Source organism: Rhynchophorus ferrugineus, unplaced genomic scaffold (genome assembly GCF_030347505.1).
Source record: "Rhynchophorus ferrugineus isolate W39M unplaced genomic scaffold, kcgeb_rfMv2 rfM5, whole genome shotgun sequence".
In the NCBI taxonomy this organism is placed as follows: domain Eukaryota; kingdom Metazoa; phylum Arthropoda; class Insecta; order Coleoptera; family Curculionidae; genus Rhynchophorus; species Rhynchophorus ferrugineus.
In genome coordinates, this window is record NW_027472584.1 from 4,401,739 (window position 1) to 4,420,354 (window position 18,616).

The 18,616-nt window shown below is 32.0% G+C and overlaps 2 long non-coding RNA genes and 1 pseudogene across 2 annotated transcripts in view; all 3 read right to left on the reverse strand.

Annotated features, from left to right (window-relative positions):
- LOC143197562 (uncharacterized) overlaps positions 1-18,616 on the reverse strand; it is a 150,193-nt gene that overhangs the window by 119,852 nt on the left and 11,725 nt on the right. The window lies entirely within an intron of this gene.
- Positions 1-18,616, reverse strand: part of LOC143197559 (uncharacterized) — a 150,092-nt gene that overhangs the window by 114,102 nt on the left and 17,374 nt on the right. The gene's annotated exons all lie outside the window — the stretch shown is intronic.
- LOC143197060 (electron transfer flavoprotein-ubiquinone oxidoreductase, mitochondrial-like) lies at positions 13,917-15,763 on the reverse strand (annotated as a pseudogene).

Sequence of the window (18,616 nt, forward strand, 5' to 3'; positions counted from 1 at the left end):
GATTCCAAGGATCTGATAGGACCTTTATATTAGATGAAAAGCAGCTCGGGCTGGAGGAACCTAGCAGATAAATTTATCGTTTCACAAGATTCAGATGCATTTTTACTACCGTGACATTACACTTAGCATAAGGCATTATATATTACAATTGCAGATAGAGAACAAGAAAATAAGAAATAAACAATTGAATGATAGAAAAATTAATCGACTATAAAAGCTATTGACAAAAACAAGTCAAATTGTCCATAATAGCCATATAGTATATAATATTATTGACAAAAGTAATTAGGATGGTATAACTACGTAAGGATTGCAAGCATCTGATAGAAAATATGTTATATGTTAAATGAAAAGCAGCTCGGGCTGGATGAATCTAGCATATCAATTAATCCTTCCCAAGATTCAGTTGATATTTTACTGCAATGGTATAGTACTTAGTTACCACAAGGCAATAAATATTATTTTTGTCGATATAGAAGTAGTTGAGCAATGATCGCTTGACAAACAAATTAGGCGATTATAAAAGCTATAGCCGTAAAGCAAATTACCTGATTAACAGAGTAACCAGACAAAACATTACATTATTGATAAATATAATAAAAATGATGTAATTGCTTAAGGAATGCAAGCATCTACTAGGACAATTTGTTGAAGGAAAAGTAGCTCGGATTGGATGAATTTATGGAAATGATAAAAGAAAGGCGAAAAGCTACAAGAGTATGACACAGAACCAGAAATGCTGCAGACAAAACTACTTTTAATAGAATTAGTAATCAGACGAATCAAAAGATCAAAGAATATAAACATAATTGCTTTCAAAAGTATGTAATTGAATTAAGCCCACCAGCAGAAAAAGATTATTCGCTATGGAAAGCAACTCGAAGATTTAAAAGACCAATTATTCGAGTACCGCCAATTAAAAATGATCTAAATAAACAGGTTCGGTGCGACAATGAAAAAGCTGAATTGTTCGCACAATATTTAGCTAACATATTTCCACCTAATGATATAGAATCTACCATGGATACATCTCCTGTTTATTAAACCGATGGAGATCTAAATCTAATTTCTTCACTGGAAGTTGCCACTGAAATTGATAACCTCAATCCCAAAAAGGCACCTGGTGTAGATGACATTTCACCTGGATTATTGAAGGAACTGCTACGAAAAGCAATCATCATGTTGACATATATATGAAATGCCTGTTTAAGTCTGAAGCATGTCCCGGAATGCTTTAAGGTGGCACAAATAATTATGCTCAAAAAACCTGACAAACCCGCAGGACCAGTCGAATCTTACAGGCCTATTTCGCTACTACCTGCAATATGAAAGTTATTTGAGAAACTCATATTTAGACGTGTTAAGCATTTAGTAAAAATACCAAATTTCCAGTTTGGTTTTCAGAATCCCCATTCAACTATGGATCAAGTGCACAGAGTAACTGCTGCTATTGTATGAGTGTTCGAGGAAAAGAAATACTGCCCTACAATATTCCTGGACGTCTCACAAGCTTTTGATTGGGTATGGCATTTGGGATTAATCTGTAAGATGAGCAAATTGTCACCGCCTAACTATTGTCAATTGCTGGAATCATATTTATTCGGAAGAAAATTTAGAGTATCGCACGAAATGGAGTTCTCGACATTTAAAAATATCTCGGCTAGAGTTCCAAAATGTAGCGACTTAGGACCTCTCCCGTATCTGCTCTACACTGCTGACATTCCAACAACAAAAGAAGCACTTCTTGGAACCTTTGCTGACGACACAATTATTAAGTCAAAAGATATATCTTTGACTAGGGCAATAGAAAATGTGCGAGTGGCAGTCAACAAAATCTACAAATGGACGAAAGATTAGAAAATTCAACTTAATAGCTCCAAATCTGTCCACGTTAATTTTGCATTGAGGGGAAATAATAAAAACTTAATTATATCACTTAATGGATGCCCGATTCTCAAGCAGAATCAGCAAAATACCTTCGAATCCATCTTGACGGTAGACTAAATTCGAAGCATCACGTTAGACAAAAAGCAAAACCCATTAGAACCAAAATGAAACAACTATACTGGTTAGTCGGAAGATACCCTCAACTTTATCTTTAACTTTATCTATAATCAAAGAGGTTGATCTATAATACTATTATAAAGTTAGTTTGGCCCTATGGGGTGCAAATATGGGGTTGCATTAAAAATTCAAATCAACTAGTCATACAACGCTATCAAAACAAAGTTCTTCGATTGATTACCAACGCCTATCGCTATGTAGCCAACGAAGAACTGGACGATGACCTGGAAATCAAATGGATTTGCGAAGTTATCCAAGATATCGTCTTGAAACACGAAATTAGATTACTAAATCATACTAACGTGGAAGCAATACAACTGCTGGACAGCGTGCAGGATGTCAGGAGGTTGAAGCAAACAAAACCATACAAACTTGTATAAAGTGACATTTAGACATTTAGTGTAAACTATAGCTATAAGTTAATAATTAATAAATAATTATAATTTTATAATTGAGGAATACATACTGATGTATTTTCTCGCACTCATCTTGCTTGTTAATTAATCCAAGTACATAGGAAAAGTAGTAGTAAATTAATTGTAAATTAAGATTGTGCTAAGCGTATCTAATAACGATGTTATAAACAAATAAAAAAAATATAAAACAAACAAAATCTTAATATGATCGTATAAATAACTTTATATAATAACTTAAATGTATTTATAGGTCATATAAGATAAATTTTCAACTAATACTATATTATTACTTAGTATTAATCAGTATAGATCAAACAGAACTTAGATCTGTTCCATTTGAACCTGGTTTGGTTTAGTTTTCTAACAATATCTAAATTCACTTTTTATATGTAAAGTAATTAACAATAATGTATTAACCATAGCATTCACCATGGATTCATTCGAGTGATCCTTGTTTAAAAGTACAGTATAAAAATTAAAATGAAAACTATTAGAATCCTCCCCTCCCTGTAGAATTATATTTGAACATGTAGAAATATTATCTTCTAAATTTTTCCAGCAATGTTTTTCTAAAGTTACCCGACTTTCTTAAGTATATAGGACACTTTGTCGAAGTGGCATGATGTCCTATTTCATTTATGTTGGCTTTACCATCATTTATGCAATTTATGCATCTTACACTATAAGAATAGCATCCATACCCATTGTGGCATCCTCCGCACTTAAAACACCGTAACTGACCATGGCATCTGCTTTGAGAATGACCAAATTTACAACATTTTCTACATTGTATAAATTCGTTGTTTTCCTCCACCTTCGCGGTCATAAAATCAACGACTACTTGGCCAGCTTTCATAACTGCTTAAAAAATTTCTGGTATCACTTGAATAACTCATACTTCCTTATCAAGTCTTCGAATCAGATAGATAAAATTAATTTTCCTAATTATTTTAATTGCGTATTTTACATTTTTGTCACCCAATGCCGCCTTGATAAATTTATTATGACATATCAGGTCATCACTCAGTTCATCTTCGTCCATATCTTTTCTCACATATTTTATCACTATTTTCGGATTATACTTTGTCACATTTTCCTTTTCTGCTACTTGTTTTAAAAACAATGCTTCTTGTTCGTCGCTCCTGCATTCGCGCAATACTGTATTGTTTTTAGTACCTTAATTTTTTTAATGCCATGGTTTCCTAATTCCGTGCATGTTAAACGCCTCTTTAACGATCTCACGATCTTACCACCCGACTTTTGAGGCGTGCTTTTAAATAGTCGTTGTCCTGTAATTTTATTCCCTGTGTACCTCTCTGAATATATTCTGTACCTGTAGATATAACCAGAAGAAAACGTTTAAGGACTATTTTTGATGCTATCGCCCAGAATCCAGCTAGTTATAGTAGTTGAAATAACGAAAGTTAACAATAACAAATTTTACAACTTCTAATTATAAATATAACCACATAAAACTAAAATTGCGCTTTTTCAATTTCTTATAGTAATTTAATATACTAATATTGTCATTGTAAAATACGCAATACTTCTGTCTCTGAAAGTGATCTGATCGGGTATACGTATGAAAATGTTACAATACATGAGGAATCATGATTTCAGTTCACCATCAACCATTTCTGCATATTTAAAATACATTATTATAAACAAAATCAGTTTTAGAGCACAATATGTTACCTTACGCGACGGTACCTTGGTTTTTTCATAAAATAGAACAAATATTCACATTAACGGCACAGATTATGAAATATTATCTTCTTATAATATCAAACATACACAATACCCTTAATAACGAACAAGACGACATATACACGAAATTCCATTAGTTAACCGCCATAGAGTAAATATATAGATTTGACTTAAATAGGCGAAACCGAGGAAATGTTTTCGTGGTCCATTCAATAGCGGCTCTGAGACCACTTTTTTAATTCGTTCATTTAAATTGGCCTACGAAGGCATTTGATTGGTTCATTTCTATAACGGGATTGTTTGTTTCAATTTGTTTACGACGCCATTTTTGTGTGTCTGATATAAAGCACAATCAGCATTCCAGTGTGATAAATATAATCACTCTTATTCGATTTTAATGTATCTTTATTCTCAAAAGTGTTGTGTCTCCAGTTTATGTGCAGAGATAAAAACCAGACATAGTTTTCCTTGGAAGAAACACCCCAAGTTATCAAGATTATTGATGTGTGTGACTTAGCATTGCTTTTACCTGGTACGTATACAATTATTTATATAAAACATTTGTGTTCATGTATATTATTATTTACAGCAATACAAAATGTGTTCAAATGAGACAATGGTAAAATTACATTGGAGGTAAATGTAATTATACTACATGATAAGTTTTTGTTACCCTTTAAAAAGTTGTTGGTAAAGTGCCATCAATTTAAAACTTTGAAGGGGTTCGTTTCTTAAAACAAATATATGTTGGTCAAGACATAATATTTTGGCTTAAAGCTCCTTAACCGAGATAACTTTTTCAACGAGGATGTTAATAAAATACATTAATACAAAGTACTATAATACAATTTGTAAACCAACAAGGTGAGCTTGGTTTTATAAACAAGAGGTTATTATGCTTGTTTTATTATATTGTTAATAGATGCTTAAGCTGTCTTTTTAACTCCTCAATTTTACCATAATAAGAGCACAGCAGTAATATCATGTTTTAATTTTTTGTTGCTGTACTTTAAAGTATTAATTTTTGTATGTTTTCGGAATGGTAAATCGAGCGAGCAAAATATGACGCGCGTAAAAAAATTTAAATTAAACATTTATTAACTTAGATCACTTAATATCTTTATTGGTAATTTCAATTCGTAATGGCTAATCCACAACATCTTTCTGTCAATTCATCACCTGAATTACCCACTATTCGAAATAACAATACACTACCAATAACTGAAACCCCTCAAATGCACGAATGGAACACAGTTACAAACAAAAAACGCTTAAGAAGTCCCGATGCACAGTTAGTCCGAAAACAGACGAAAAGCAGCGACTTTTGGGTTCAAAAACCCCTCCCAACGTACAACAGTTTCAGCGCCCTTTCAGAAGAGACAGAAGAAAACCAGAACAACAAAGAAAACCAACCAAAAGCAATTCCAAGACCACCCCCAATAACAATATATAAGGTAGGTATTGTTAAACATCTGCATGACTTGCTTAAAGCAATATCCAATCATTATACAATAAAAACAAGCGGATCTGAAACAATGAAAATTCAAATGTTAGAATAATATCTAGAATAAGATTTAGATTATAAATTTTACAGCAGATCACTTAATGAAGTGATCTTTTACATGTAAGGATATTATATAACGGAAGTCAAACAATAATACTTATTGCCCACGGGCAGATTGTTGATTTTCCAAGAGATTAATAAAAAAAATTATCTGGCTGTTATGGGCAATTAAATTTTTGTCAATAAATTTTATAATTGACTAATTCTTTAATTTATAATACGCTTGATTATTGATCCACTTGATCTTCTATATCTACTAATGTAATATTTATTGTTTGTTCTAACTAAGTACCTTACAGTGAAAGTTAAATGTCAAATGAATCTTGTGAAACGATTAATTTAGCTGCTAGATTCATCCAGTCCAAACTGCTTTTCATTTAAAATGTAGCTCCTGTCAGATGTTTGAATTATTTCAATTATTACATCATTTTAATTACATTTATCAATAATCTTAAATATTATCTTAATGTTATCGACAATATAATTTGTTATTGTCTATAGCTTTTATAATCGACTAATATGTTATTTTTTAATTCCCTTATCGAATGTCTATCTATAGATATAATAGCGACTGATTACTTATATGAAAGACTGTAATCTCGTCTGGGGATACTCATTCACCATAAAGTTTTGGGGGCAAAAATTTGATCTAGTCCTCTTGCAATTTCGTCGTTTCTATCAATGTTTTCTTAGTTTTAAGAAGCGTTGGGACCAATATGAATTTTAATAACAATTTTAGGATTTATGTTCTAATATATTTAAAGGTTCTACATTTAAGATTATATAAGTTTTAACGAACAAAAATGTTTATTGCACTAGTTACTTTATCAAAATATAAAGTATAGACAGTTTGACTTTTTGATTTGGTTTTTTAAAAATAATATCTTATATTATTTAATAATTGAATTTGATAAAATAATCCGGATAATTCAAAAATCCGTACACTAAAATTGAGTTTCATATACAATTTAACCAGCGAATAAATCTCTCTTAGTGGGCATTGATCACGGCTTCCTTTTTCAGTTCGTCTCTACTGTCTGTAGGGCTTTTGAACTGCGATGCTTTTGCCTAAATTCCGATCGTATATTACCTAAGAGTTATTTTCCAAAGTTTTGTGGGTTTCAAATTTCGAATATCTGTAGGCTAATAGTAGTTTCAACAACTTCAGAGCAAGAGCTTCTTACAAATTATATTGCTTCTAACAAATGCCACCAGATTATCTGAACGGGTGATTTTCGTAACTTCATATTTTCCGAATTCCAAATATACGCAAGCTAGTAGCACTTTAAGCAATCTCGGAAGAGCTGCTACTCCAATTTCAATCCATCTGTTCCGAATAATTATCCGATTCCGGTAAATTAAATAAATTCAACGGAAACCAGAATCAAGATCTCATCGGAATCCTACTGACTTTTTCAGTTTTGGTTTGCGTAAAGATAAAAACACAGTTTTACTTGAACGAAACTATTTTATTTAAAAATTACGAAACTGACTTTAATTGACTGTGGTGTGAACTGTATTTTTCATCTCAATTCCATTAGAAAGAAAAGTTACTATTCTATCTTAAATGTCTTAATATACACAATTTTAAAAAATAATTTAAATATTGTAAAATCGAGTTTTAGTTGATTAAAATTTCTGGATATTCTTTTCCTAAAACACCGACATGTACCATCCAAGGAAATCAATGTTGACAACAACCACGGAGTGTAGAAAACCCAAACAAGCTTAGCCGAAATGTGCAAACTGCAACGAAGTGAATCCGGTAAGTTATAGAGGATGTGTAGTTGCTAAAACACTACCAGAGAGGAGAAATAAAGTAGCTCAAGCTAAACCTCAAGAAACAATGAATGATAAGAAACAACCGAAAAAATATAACAACGTTAATGGTGAAATGACTTTTGCCTAAAGTATCAGTCAAAATAACCAAAGGGACGCCAAGGAAGATGAAGCAACCACCAACGAATTGATACATAAACTAATAGGAATGCTGGACAGACAAGAAAAAATGATTATTTTTTGAAAATATAATGAAAAAAAAAATTTTTTCCGAAAGGATTGAAAAATTAGAAATGAAAATCATTAGGCCTGCGGTCTCAAAAAACCCGAAATGGCAAATAAAGATATTCGAATAGCAATTTGGAATGCTAATGGAATCCAGCAACATCACACAACCCTACAAGTATTGTATAGCCGCAATTTATTATCCTCCAAGATACAATCCAAAAAAGGACAATTATTTGAATGTCCTAAGTGACCTGGGAGAAAAATTTATAATTGGAGGCGACTTTGATGCAAAAAATACAAGATGGGGATAAAGAATGACAACAACTAAAGGCAATGAACTGCATAAAGTAGCTGCTGAACTAAGATGTAGTTACATGTTAACTGAAAAATCATCTCATTGGTTGACTGATTAAGAGGAAACCCCAGACCTGTTAGATTTCTTCATAGTAAGAAACATAACATCCAGTTATATAAAAGTCGAAGAAAATTTCGAGCTAAGTTCAGATCATATGCTAGTGATTCTGACATTGAGCGAAAATATAATAAGAAAAAGAAGAAACCCAACGTTAACAAACAAGAGAACACACTTAGAAGGATTTGCTGAAGAATTGAACAAACGAATTCAACTAAATGTCTCCCTCAAGACAACTGAACAATTAAATTTTCAGGCAGAAAAATTCGTAGAAGATATTCAACAAGCTGCTTGGAATAACACTCCAGAAATTAAGGGCACAACTAGAGGAATTAATTATCCAAAAGAAGTGAAGGAAATGGTAGGTGAAAAACATAAATAACGAAAAAAATGTAACAAAACAGAACACCTGAAAATAAAAAGAGTTTAAACAATATAACCTAAAGACTGAAAAAAGAAGTACTGGAAATAAAAAACATAACCATAAATGACTATCTCAGAAACTTAAGATATGATAGTCCACCTATAAGAGACTTATGTGGGAATTGGGCACGTGACAATCACCAAAAAGCAGAAGCATTTGCTGAATATCTAGAAAAAACTTTCAAACTAAACGAAACTAATATTGAACATAATTTGCCGAACACAGAAGCTGAAAATTCGATGAATGAATTAGTCACGCCGAAAGAGTTAAACAAAGTTATTGAAACTGACATTAACCCCAGGAAATCACCAGGCTACGATTTAATAACAGGAGAATTACTGCAAAATCTACCAAGAAAGGGAATTACAAAACTCAAAAACTTGATCAATACGGCATTTAGATTAAAACATATCCCAGACATTTGGAAGATGGCGGAAATTATAATGATCCCAAAACTTGGGAAGTCGCCAAACGAAATAAAAGCCTATAGACCTATATCACTGCTGCCAGTAATATCTACGGTTTTTGAAAAACTCCTGTTGAAAAGTATAAAACCAATCATAGAGAGAAAAATCCTAATACCAACACACCATATTGGGTTTATTAACAAGCACTCAACGATTGGCCATGTCCACAGAATAACAGATGATATTGAAAAAGCCCATGAAAATCAAAAAGTATGCTTAGCTATATTTTTAGATGTAGCACAAGCTTTTGATAAGGTTTGGCATGAAGGCCTTATTCATAAACTACAGAAAATGCTGCCAAGACAACACACCGAACTATTATAATCATACATTACAACCAGAATATTTAGATTCAAGCAAGAAGAAGCTTACTTTATATTAAAAAAAAACTAAAGCAGGCGTATCACAAGGAAGTGTACTGGAACCAATAAATTATCTACTTCACACTTGTAATATACCACAAATGGAAAATATCACGATGGCTATATTTGCTAATGATACTGCGATTATAGCTGTCGGAATATTACAACAGGCAAGTGACAATATAAATAATTGGACACAAGCTTGGAAAATAAGAATTAATGAAAGTAAATCTGTACATGTGCAGTTCACCTATAAACAGACTATACAAGCACCAATAACATTAAATAGCATTATCATTCCATATAGCAACAACGCTAAATATCTAGGAATGATTCTCGATGCAAAACTTCGCTCTAAGGAACATATAAAGAAGAAAAGAAAAGAACTGGAATTGAAATATAGGAAAATGTACTGGCTAATTGGAAGAAAATCACAATTATCAGTACATAATAAATGGCTACTATATAAGCAAATATTGAAACCTCTATGGACATAGGGAGATCAATTATGGGTATGTTCTGCAAAGAGTAACATAAATAAAATACAAATTTTTCAGAACAAAGTCCTGAGAGGTATTGTGGGTGCACTCAAGTACTATAGGACTGATTACCTACATCGAGACTTTCAGATACCCACAGTCAGTCAAGAAATCCAGAGAATTGCAAGGAGGCATGAGAAAAGACTTCATTCTAATATGAATACTGAAATATTGCAACTTTTGGATACCAGAACAGGACACAGACTCAAAAGAATCAAACCATCTGATCTTGTGTAGTGTTGTGTAGTGAGGTGCATATATTAAAAAATTTAGTATAAACATTATTCTACCAGAGACTGAGTTAGGGCCTATGGGTACTCCCATAGTTATATACCTAGATTTATGTTAGCATAAAGACAAATTGTAGATTAGACGGAAACGACTAGTAACAATGTATTAATTAAATAATAAAAAAAGTTAAAATTAAGTACCAGAATTTACTAAACGTTTAAAATTAAGTCCCGATTTGAAAGGTTTTTTTTTAATTATACTTCTGAAAATATATCGGCCAAAAAGTATCGATATATCGATAAAAAAATATCGATATTTTTTCTGCATCCCTAGCGGCTAGTTATTAAAATGTTTGTGTTGATAGTGGTCAGGGGTGTGCAACTCCAATGCTAAGTAGTGGGGCACTGTTTCGCTTAGTTCAATCATCGACGGCGCTGACAATGTGAATTTGATTGGTTAGTTTAAAATAGTTATGTAGAAACCTGTAAGGAAAATACTTTACTTTGATTGGTCTGTTATTTCGCCTGATTACGTTGTGACGTCACATTTATTGGCAAACAGTATTTAAATGAAAATCAAATTTAATTCTTAAAATTAATTTATTAAAATAAAATCCTATACAAATATACATAAATGTAAATAATATAAATATATAAACAAAAAATATATGCAAATATAAAACAATTATGAACTATATTCTAGGCAAAATTAAAATATCTCTAATTCTTCTATAACGCCTTCTCATATTTGTGTGTCATCAATTTTATGGGATCTATTAGAGTTGTAACATATCTTAATATATTGAAGGTAAACTTTAAATCCTTCCCTGTTGATATTGCATTAACTTCATAAAACCAAAAATACAATCACACCTCATAATAACTTTTAGAATTTGGTCTTGAAAATCATTATGGATTGGACAGTTGAAACACTAAAAATTTATGTTTTTTAATGTAATTTAGATGTTAGAGTATTTAATCTGTGGAACTACTTAATATAGAATGTAGACAAATATTGCATGTTGTCTCTTTTTCAGAAGTTTTGTTAAATGGTTTGAAATAAGACTAGAATACAATATTAGACTCTTGTTTTCTTCAGAGCAAATTTCTTTGGAACTGAAAATATAAACTCAACTTCAACAACCTCAAGTGGCACTAGATCTCCCGTTAAAAAGAATATAAGTTATCTAACATGTTCATCTTCTTCATAATTTTCTCCGGGAGAATGATGCGAAAAAATTGAAGTGATGATGAGCCCTTTTAAAGATTTCTCTAACATACTAGGTTTAGGATGCTGTTTCTACCTCCATGACCTCTAATAGATCCAACAAAAAGCTTTAAGCAATCTTGGTTAAGATTATTTAAACAAATGTAGTTATTTGTAAATTTAGACACAATAGATTTCTTTAAGGTAATAAATCCCCTAAAAGTAGCAATTCAATTTTTAATTGATGGTACCGTAACAAATATTTTCTTAACAAGGCAATCAAATTTAAATATACAATAGCTCTACTATAAAATTATTGAACACTGATTGTTCTAAAAAGTTAAAGTATTACATATATTTTAGGGATATTTTACAATTAAAAGTAGTATTTATTACTACTAATTTTCCAGTTATCTTAATTATTACCTTCTTGTAAGACTTGTTTATGTAGAGACATCACACTGACAGCATACGAACAACTTGGTAGATTAGTTGAATTTTATTACTACTAACATCTTCATAAGTAGGTCTTTATTTTCTGTAAACAAACAATATATATACAGGCATGTAGTAGATAGATAATTTTATATGTATCTGATAAAAACAATGTTGGATATGCATTTACCCTAATATCTGTTCGTGAAGGAAGGGCAATTCTAAGTTTTTCACTAAAATGTCCGTGACAGATACCATGACCTTAATATATTTGCATTGTGGTTTATCCAGGTAACTTACAACTATATACTTGAGCAACCCATTTTTGGAAAGGAGCGAGATCATTCTTTGGGAAACGATTTCTAATTTCCGTAGTAGATTTTTACCTAGGTACACTACACCTTTTACGACACTGACGCATTGTCATGAATTTCTATATTATTACTCCATAATAATTAATGTAAAACAGAAAATATGCACAACGTTAAACGAAGATTTCTTGATCAAAACAAAAAACCAAACCTTCAAAAAACAAACTAAAAAATGGACGCCCATAGAAAATGCCAAATTCACACAATTTGATCGACCAATCTCGTTCCATGTTAGTGGCGGAATTTAAACTAGCCAATCACAATTTGCGATCGCAGCGCTACCGTTGATTGAACTAAACAAAACATTTCCCCAAGGTCGCCTATACTATGAAATTTCTATTTTTTATAAGATAGTGGTGTATGGAGATAGCTGATACACGATTTTAAAGTTCTTCAAGTCGTAAAAATGTCGAAGTAGCGAAGAAGACCAGTTAGCGGGTCTCAAAAAAGCACATCACAGAGTGATCCAGACGTACCGGATCAAAATACACAAAATATAATCAACGATCTAGTTAGGTACATTATTTGTAAAGCTGACGGAATTTCATTTTATACCAGATCCTAATTAAATCAAAATGAACTTCACAAAAGGGCCAATGCGTGGATAGTGTTATACAACAAGCCATTAGTATTCTGGAAAATTTTGGTATTATTATTGTTATATGGATGGTGTTGATATTGTTTTGTATAAACTTTTAGGTATACGGTTACACACTGAATATAACGATGTAAAAATTATTTATTTTTTTATTTTTTAAGTAGGATATTGCCTTGAGTAAATGATTTGTATGAAGAAGAATGGGTTTCTAATTATGAATTGGTTCAAATGTACCTAATGCTGCTCACAAGATACTGACTCTATTAATTTTATCACATATATTTATGACAAACACTCCAGTATCAGACAGTGAGCTCTACAATACCATTCTGTTATTGTTTTTATAATGATGATTTATTTTTCCAGAATCCCTTTATAGTTTTCTGGTGTCCTTGGATATTGGTGTAGAAGTTGAGCATCTATTTTACAGTTCATGCGTGAGGTGACTATTTCAATTGACTTATAAGCGCATTATGAGGTTATTATTGATTTACAGATGTATGGAAATAAGCAACCAAAAGACTGGCCAGAACAATACAGAGCTGCACAGAATCAGTTCAGAGAAAGAGGAGAGGAAAAGGAAGAAACAAGGATATAGGGCTGAATCAAGCTAGCCACGGACACTGGTAAAATTACAATATAAAATTTATTTGTATACAAAAATTGTATCTTCTTAACTAATAAAATATAAATTAAAAGATATATAAAAACTTTAAATCTCATTGGTCCTTGCATTCCGTTGTAAGCTAGTCGCCTCCTTCTGGAACCACCCAGTTGATGTTCTGGCTTTGGTCCTTGATGTTGCACGACTTACCGTGGATTCAGTTCTGGGCATTGATCTACAGTCGCTGGCACTCTCCAGAATATAGCGAAACAAACTCATACACACCAGCGGGACAAAAACAATCTTCGATTCCGTCGAAGATGCCCAAGTTTCGTTTGATATGATATTTGCGAGTTTAAAGTGTTATATAACATAACTTGTGTTATACACTGTATATACGCTTTTAGTTGACTTTAAAAGATTCCAGTTGTGTTTTGATGACATTTGGGTGATTATTTTATGAACTTTTAAACAATTCATTAATAAAAAACTTATTTTTGTGTAATGCTCTAATTTTTCATTAGGTAGAATCCTTTAATTTTCGGCAAGGTAATACGACCCGCGGCTCAGCCTACTAAGCATCCTCCACGGAAAGTGAGATTGGTGATATTCTGAAAACCGCCGGTGCCCTGGCGCCATACGAGATCCTATTGCCGTCTTCGAAGTAATGCTTTATGGACGGATGGTGTTTGAACCTTGTGTTTGATGGCGAAGAAACGAACATTATCGCATTACCGATCTTGTACCTTTGAAATTCCTTGAACGGGCTCAGGTAAAGATTGGTGTAATCCAAACCCGAAAGCGGTCAGGGGTGCTTCGTCGTTTAAGTGATACAGGAAGGATCCTCCGTAGGTGTTCTTATCCAAGGGCCAGCCGATGGTGTGCTCCGCGCACCCGGTTTATGGTTGAATCATTCGTCGCGATACCTTTAACGCTCCCGTCATCGTTGTACAGGACCTCGGAAGGTGCATAACCCGGGCCCACGGCCTCAGCTTGCTCTCCCAGCTACTGAACAACGTGTCCCAACGGGACGATATATTTCCCATGATTATACATCAGAGTTCCTGAAGAAATATCATTTATTCAATATATAAATCGATTTAAGGCAAAGAATCCAACCTGGAAGGGCTGGTACCGGAATCCTACCGGTGCTAGTTCACAGACCGAACTTATCCTCCGTTAGGGGAGTGTTCAAAGACGCGCCCTTCTCTTTCCAGTCCCATTTCTAAGACCTTCTCGACGATGCTTACCTAAAAATCTATGTTCCGTATAGACCACCATCAAGGGTGCTGTGACTTTGATTCCACCGACCCTGATTTTCTTCCCTTCCGCTTCTAACAGTTGTTTGGCTCATATAGCCGCGCTTATTCCAGCTGGACTACCGCCGACTATCAGAATATAAGTTTCGTCGGCGAATCTTTCCATATTTTTATCTAGAATGTGCAATTAAAGAAAAATTAATCTTTCAAGGTAAGTAATAATTTTGTCAGGCAGAAATTGTGAAGAATATATATTATAAATTTAAATATTGTAGATACTTATAGTGGTAGAAAAAAATAGTGTTTTAAGCTGGGCATATATTTTTTCAGACTATTGAAGAACAATTATCAGAGTGTAACACGAATAGAGCCAAAGCCAAGCCCCTTTGAAACAATTTTTTTGTTTTAATACGGACAAGTTCTATGCATATTTATAATCAGACTTATAGACAGACAGGTAAAATAATAAAAATGATATCAATAAAATAATTCGTTATATAATGTTTAATTCATAATAATATATATTGTACAATTTTCTTAATATGTCACTCCAATTACCAATATTAATCTACGGGATAACGATGTCTTTTTTTCTTACTTATATGGTAGTTGTTAAAAATAGAACCTTTTTTATTTATTATTATAACAATAACATAGAATTAATTATGTTTTAATGAAAAAACAGCTGAAGGTTCTTTGATGTGTATTTTTTTAATTTATAAATAAAAACTAACTTTATTTGAATCATAGTGCATTTTATATTAAAATTACCTTTCCATCTTGGATCTTCTTCTCTTGGATGAATGAAATATAATGTGTTGTTATCTTGGAAAATTAATCCGAATATTTTTCTATTTAAACGAATTGCTGGACTAGAAAATATGATTAGTTATATTTAAGAGTCCAAAGGTTACTTCACAATATATTATAAATAAAATAAAGCTCCAGACAATAATTGTATTATTACATATAATCATTTTAAGCTATAAAAGTTAAAATATTCTATAAAAATTATTTTCGACAATTTAATTAAATATTCGGAATTAAAATGAAATCATAACACATATTTTAAACGAATTCCCTATATGCAAACTCATTTTCTCTTAATTTAACAAGGAATTGTATAATTAAATGTAACAGAAATACCTTACTCAAAAAATAAAAACAAAAAATCCAACTCAAAAGTTCAAACATGTTAAATATATGAATTGTCTCGATACAACAGCCAGTATAGAAAGGAGGAAGAAAAGTTAGTAGAGGGCGCTATGACTTGTATCGAGTGGGTATAGGTATCAGTGATCAAAATAAAGTTTCTCTTTTGTTCCAAGGCCATAAGTGGTGTATTAATTCGGTCCCGTCCCGAATAATAAAAGGTTATGGGCCCAGAATTCTCGGTGTAAATGAGAAGTAGTAGGGTGACGACGGAGATTGCAGGGGAATGGAGATTAGGTAAAGTAAAGTATTTTTAGTTCGGTATAGTATATATATAATTATATATACACGAAGGAAAGTGGAAGTAACAAGATGACTGTATGCAACGACGGAAATTAATTTCGGAGCACTAGAGCTCTCAAAGATCAATGACCATCAAAAGGAACACCAGAAAACTAAAAACATATGATCTCGAGTTATCAGTAAGAAGGAAGAAAACATTGTAATCAATGTAGTAAATAATAATGGAGTAATTAAGAGTTTAGAAAATCAATCACGTGTATAATATCCAAGGACCAATGAAGCACTAGTAAACTAGTAACATGAGATCCAACAGAATTATCAGTAGGATTGAAGGAAACATTGTAATCAATGTAGTAATTAGTAATGAAGTAATCAACAGTTTAGGAAATCAACCACGTGTATAATTTACAACAATGAGGGAAACACTAGTAAACGAGTAACATGGGATCGAACGTAATTATCGTTAGGATTAAGAAACATTGTAATCAATGTGTCAATTAGTAATGGAGAAGGCTTTAGAAAATCAACCATGTGTAAGTTGCAAGGACCAAAGAAGTATTGAAAACTAGAAACAAGAGGTCCAACAAAATTTCAGGTAGAATGAAAAGCTATTGAACCCAATAAAGAAGAGTTTAGTAAGAAAGCGTTAGACTTTGAAATAAATATCAGTTCAACACAACTGGGTCCAAAGTGAAAGAAAAATCAAATTTTCAACAATCAAATCAAAAACGTTTGATAATATTATAAATGTAACAATAGATCTAGATATCTATATCAAGAAATCGGAGAATTTAATTATGAAACAATATACTATAAATTAAATTAAGCATTGTATGGATTGAGAAATTCACCTAAAGGTTGGAACACGAAACTAGATAATGTTCATCTCGTTATGTTCATTGATGGCTCATTATTAAAAGGACACGAAGAACAAATAGTGGATTTAATGGAAAGTCTTTATGAAGTTAAACAAATTATTGAAATAGAAAATTCAGCGAAAGAAGAGATTAAGATTCATCAAAAACACATAATTTCTTGACTGCTTGAGGAATTCTACGTAGAAGATTATAACACAAATTGAAATTAATATTAACACCGGCAAAAATGGAAAATAATTTAGTTATAATTTAAATGGTAATATATAGAAGATTAAAAGGTATATAAGTTTTGTTAGTTACAAAATCGCATCTAACCACACCAATTTGGTAAGCCAACGGAAGTCAACTTCAATATAGATAATAGTGAAGAAATAATTAAAACTATACCGTTTAGAAAATATATAGAGAGACCAATATAAGGTGAGCAGAGAAAATTCCAAAGAAGAATCTGTGTGTAAACCGATGCAGATAGTTTGGCGACAGGAAGAAGAAAACAAGAATGTGAGTGATGATGAAAAAAAAAGCATTCAAGAGCAGATAACAGACAGTGATGACGAACCTGATGAAAATGAACCTATCTTGTCTAAATTGGAGGAAAACAATTCTAGAAGAAAGGAAATTAGAATAGACCATGTGATATATGTCACCTATTGTCTGCTTATTTCAACAGAAAAGGCAACAACAGTTGAAGGTGATATGTTTTCATTAAAACAAGTCAATGGTAAGATATGATAAAGACGAACAATACTTACACAGTTCTGGATTATATTAAAAAGATTCTGATTTCCAGTTGGAAATGGAGTGATAATGAATCTGATAGTAATGGAAATAACAAACACATTAGGATTTGATTCTGATGAATTTCGTCTAGATGAAAATAAGAATAAAGCATAGGGAACTGTGAAGAATGTTAAAAAGAAAAGAAAAAACAAAAGTGAACACCCCTTAATTATTGATTTGGAGTATAAAGATAAAGAACAGATGAAAGCTCATAAAGCAGAATAATGTTAGTGAATGATTGAGTTGAAAGTAATAGGTGAAGGTAATAAAGTTAGAAAACTGGAGAAAACAAAATTGAGTACAATATTAGAAGCAGAAAATTGGGATAGTGCTGACCAATTAGTCCAAGACCATGGACTAATGTAAGGCGGAAGTGGACTTCCAGGAGCAAGTTATGAAGACTGGTATGGTAATCAACTAGGAAGTTTTAATGAATTCATACCATTTGATAAAAACAACCCAGAGGCATGGAAGAAATTCACTCGAAGAGAAATACATGTGTATGTTTGGCAGCCCAAGAACAAACTATATAATCGATATTAAATTGGACAGTGTTTTGGCGACTATTTCTATAATTGTTCAAAGCCTTTTTTGTTCAAAGAGAGAATTGTTTTTAAGTAGAAAATTGACTGTTATCTTTGTTTATCACATAATTGTGTAAATTCATTTGATTAAATTATTAATTAGAGTTAAAATTCTCGCATTGTAGAAATAGAATGGTCCTAAGTTCAAACAAATTTGTATGTACAATGTAATAGTTTTGTTCTGTCAATTTAAATGTACTTTTGTAATCTTTGTTTACAATCTTAATTAGGTTAAGTTATATAGTACATTTAC